Raw genomic sequence first — 4,658 nt, forward strand, 5'->3', positions numbered from 1 at the left:
TATTGGCCCTACTCTGTGCGTGACAGGGGGAAGCTCCTCAACCCCCCGATCGGCCCTGCTCTGTGCGTGACACGGGGGAGCTCCCCAAACCCCTGATCGACCCTGCTCTGTGTGTGACAGGGTACGGAACCCCAACCCCCTGATCAGCCCTGCTCTGTGCGTGGCATGGGGTGGCGCCGCAACTTCCCTATCGACCCTGCCTTGAGTGTGACAGGTGGCGGTGCCCCAACCCCCCAATCGGCCGTACTCTGAGTGTGACTAGGGGTGGCATCGCAACCTCCCGATCTGCCCTGCGCTATGCATGACAGGGGGTGGTGCCCCAACTCCCCAATTGGCCCTGCTCTGAGCCCGACCAGGGGCTGCACCTAGGGATTGGGCCTGCCCTCTGCCACCCGGGAGCAGGCCTAAGCCAGCAGGTTGTTATCTCCTGAGGGGTCCCAGACTGCAAGAGGGCACAGGCTGGGCTGAGGGACCCCCTCGCCCCCCCGAGTGCACAAATTTTTGTGCACCGGGCCTCTAGTGCTTAATAAAGGAGACTGAGAAACTAGTGGTTTGAGAGGAAGCAGGGAAACCAAGAGAGTGGTATTCTGGAAGTCAAGGGAGGAAAGTGTTTTAAAAAGGAGAAAATTAAGATGCTTGTCCAGTTTCTTTCATTCATCCAGCAAACATTCCAGAGTTCTTTTATTTTATAAAATTTTATGTGCTAGTCCAATAGAATTTACATATACAGTCATGTGCCTAATAGTAACATTTTGGTCAATGACGGACTGCAGATATGATGGATGGTGTTCCCATAAGATTATGATGGAGTTGGAAAATTCTTATGCAGTAATGTCATAGACATTAAAATGTCATGGTGCAAGGCATTACATGTTGTGGTGACGCTGATGTAAAAAAAACTACTGTGCTGCCATTCATATAAAAGTACACATACAATCACGTAGAATAATTAATGATGTTACTGGTTTATATATTTATTATAATATACTTTTTATTGTTATTTTAGAGTGTACTCTTGTAAAAAAAAAAAGTTTATTTACAAAAAAGTTTTCTGTATAACAATATGCCATGTTATTGTGGCAGCAGCCTCATACATCTCGTGTTTACCAAATCTCTTGTTTGTATACTAACATGTGGTACAGGCTTTGTACCTTGGAGCAATCGGCTGTACCACATGGCGTAGGTGTGTGGTACACTATACCATCTAGGTGTGTGTAAGTGCACTCTATATGATGTTCATATGATGAAATCACTAATGACACATTTCTTAGAAGTATATCCCTGTCTTTAAACGGTGCATGATTATATTTTTAAGGATTTCAGTGTGATAGCTCTATAGGGATTCTGAAGGCCCATCTATATTATGTATTGATATTAAAATTTCAGAAAGTTGCTTTGAACATCTTAACACTCATGATGAATCCACAGTATTCTTAATTTCTGCAGAGTCATCAATTTACTAGAATAGTTCAGTTTGCAAATCCACGTGATCCAGAGTAGCAGCCATTGAGTATTATAGATGTAAAAGCCAAATGAAATGCAGAGACAGCTGTAATGTAGAGGTTACTTAGGCAAGCATGTGGGAGTTACTTTAATTCTCTATACTTCAGTTTCTTCATCTGTAAAGTGAGGATGCGGAACTAATATATCTCTTAAGGCTCCTCTGTTTCTGAAATTTAATGACCTCATAATCCCAAACCGAATAATCAAAGAAATCACACTTGACTTAGATACATAAAAAAACATATCAACCCTCAAAGTCAGTAATGTCCTTATCATTGAAACCTTCAGTAGCCAGATCAACTTCTAATTGAGTGTCTGGTGATGGAAGCACAAGATTTTGACAGTTGGAAACTACACTAACGGAAGTCCCTGGGAGTCTCTTTGGAATAAACCCGAAGACAATTTTGCGTATACATATTTCCTAAAGGATATTTTGGCAACTCTAGTTTAATTGTTTGGTATAATTGCAATCTGTGTATTTTCACCTTTCTGATAGAGGCCTATAAATTAAACTCAAAGTCATGGAAGGTATTTCTTAAAAGAGCTATGATCCCTTGGTAAAGAAATAATAACTAATCATAAGAAAATACAACTACACCTTCTGTTGGTGGCAGTGAATGTAGAGAGAATGCTATGAAGGTTTTGGGCACGCTGCCAGAGTACAGGTGGTAGGGTGCTGCCTGCCCACCCCCAAGTGCCGCACACCAATCCTCTACCGCATACACATCTTCGCACCTGACTGACCATGTCATCTCCAAGTCCTGTTTCTGATACTTTGTGTCTCAACTGAAGAAGATGAAGAAATCTGCAGGGGAATTTATCTACTGTGGGTAGATCTTTGAAAAATACCCCCTTTGAGTGAAGAACTTTGGCATCTGACTGTGCTACAACTCCTACAGTGGCACCCACAACATGCACCGGGAGTAGCAGCCTGACCACCACAGGCGTGGTCACGTAGTGCTACTGAGACGAGCGGGCCGGGCACCGTGCCTGCGCCCACTCAGTCCATATCATGAAGGAGATCTGGCAGACTGGCAGTTTCACGATTCCAAGATCAAGTTCCCGCTGCCCCACCTGATCACCAGCACAACCACACTTTACCACCAAGAGGCCCAACACCTTCTTTGAGATGCAGGGCCTCCCTGTCCCCTGGTCTGTCCAAATAAACTCCTTGGGAAAACCAATACAATAAAATAAAAGACAACTACATTTGTTGATCTACATTTCTAGCACACTACAAGTCTTTTGCATATTTTAATCTCTTCATTCATTTTACAATCCTGTAAAATGAGTGTGTTTTTATCTTTATAGATGAGGAAACTGAAGCTCAGAGGGATTGTCATGGAGCTAAAATAGTGGCTAACGGGGATGCAAAGCTGGGGTTGCTTTTGCTTTTGACTTTATAATTATAGTAAAAATAAACAACAACAAAAAACCATCAAGGGTAATTTACTGCAAAAGGTCGATAAATAAGTTGTTGTTTCTTTAACTGAAGCAGTAATCTCCAAAACCATAGGTAGATGTGAAGGGGAGCAAAGAGGCTGTCGAGGAGAGTCAGATACGTTAAGTTGCTATAAGAAGGCACTTTTCTGTACCTGACTGGTAGGCAAAACTCAGTAGGTACCAGGCATGCAGGAGTTACAAGCTCACTCCGGTGAATTACCACCCTTCTTCATAGGCATCCGGAACTTTGGGATATATGGGGCACATTCATACATTTCTATTTAGTCCTCATAGGAACTTTCCAGGGGGAATTACTGTCCTCATTTTACTGATGGATTTTTTGAGACAGATGGCTATGATATGATAATAGTAATATTACTATCTCAGAGTTATTGAGCATTTACCATGCGCTAGGAACTTCACATTAACTCTGTTCTCAGCACATATATTATTAACTCAATCCTCACAGCAGCCTTGTGATATAAGTACTATTGTTATCCAGGTTTCACAAAGAGGGAACAGATAGCATGGCCATGCATTTAATAAATGGAAAAGCAGATATTTGAACTCAGTTTGACTTCATAGCTTATCCTTTTAATCATTATTCTTGCAATCATTTCACAATATATTAAGTGAAGTCATTATGCTATACACCTTAAACTTATACAATGCTATATATCAATTATGTCTCAAAACTGGGGCAAAAGTATAAATATTAAAATACAACTAAAAAATAAAAGAAAATTTGGTATTAATAAAAATCACTGCCCTAACCGGTTTGGCTCAGTGGATAGAGTGTCAGCCTGCTGACTCAAGGGTCCCAGGTTCAATTCTGGTCAAGGGCATGTACCTTGGTTGCGGGCACATCCCCAGTAGGGAGTGTGCAGGAGGCAGCTGATCGATGTTTCTCTCTCATCGATGTTGCTAACTCTCTATCCCTCTCCCTCCCTCTCTGTAAAAAATAAATAAAATAAAAAATAAATTTTAAAAAATAAAATAAAAATCACTGTACTTACTATTTTACTTTCTGGTATGCAGAAAAATGACCAGCCTGAGATCAAATCCTCACCAGTATTGTGAGGTACACGAAGGGCTAGAGGAACCCTCAGATAGTTATCAGTGAATAAATGTCAAGAGGTGATTGAAGCAAGAAGCAGTAAATATTAGTGAATCAGTGTCTATACTTCCAGCTTCCAAAATACTTGTTTAGAATTATAGCATGTGGGTCCAAGATATCTATTAATAATTAAATATCTTTTTTTTTTTCAAAGAAAACTCTCAGACAACCAACTCTCTTTTTCCTTTTCCCAATATATATTTTTTTTAATTAAATCTTTATTGTTCAGATTATTACATTTGTTCCTCTTTTTTCCCCCCATAACTCCCCTCCTTCCAGCTCCCACCCCACCCTCCACCCTCACTCCCCACCCACTGTGTTCATCCATAGGTGCATGATTTTTGTCCAGTCACTTCCCGCATCTCCCACACCCCTTTTTCCCCCAAGAATAGTCAGTCTATTCCCTTTCTATGTCCCTGATTCTATTATAATCACCAGTTCATTCTGTACATCAGGTTATTTATTCACTTGATTCTTAGATTCATTTGTTGATAGATGCATGTTTGTTGTTCATAATTTGTATCTTTACCTTTTTCTTCTTCTTCCTCTTCTTAAAGGATACCTTTCAGCATTTCATATAATACTGGTTTGGCGG

The 4,658-nt window shown here is 40.9% G+C and overlaps 1 pseudogene; it reads left to right on the forward strand.

The window, feature by feature from the left end:
* Nucleotides 1-2,136: 2,136 nt before the first annotated feature.
* On the forward strand, nt 2,137-2,695 carry LOC139020985 (large ribosomal subunit protein eL20 pseudogene; annotated as a pseudogene).
* The last annotated feature ends 1,963 nt before the right edge of the window (nt 2,696-4,658 follow it).

Source organism: Myotis yumanensis, unplaced genomic scaffold (genome assembly GCF_028538775.1).
Source record: "Myotis yumanensis isolate MYYU_CA2020_CCGP unplaced genomic scaffold, mMyoYum1.0.hap1 SCAF_12, whole genome shotgun sequence".
NCBI lineage: Eukaryota > Metazoa > Chordata > Mammalia > Chiroptera > Vespertilionidae > Myotis > Myotis yumanensis.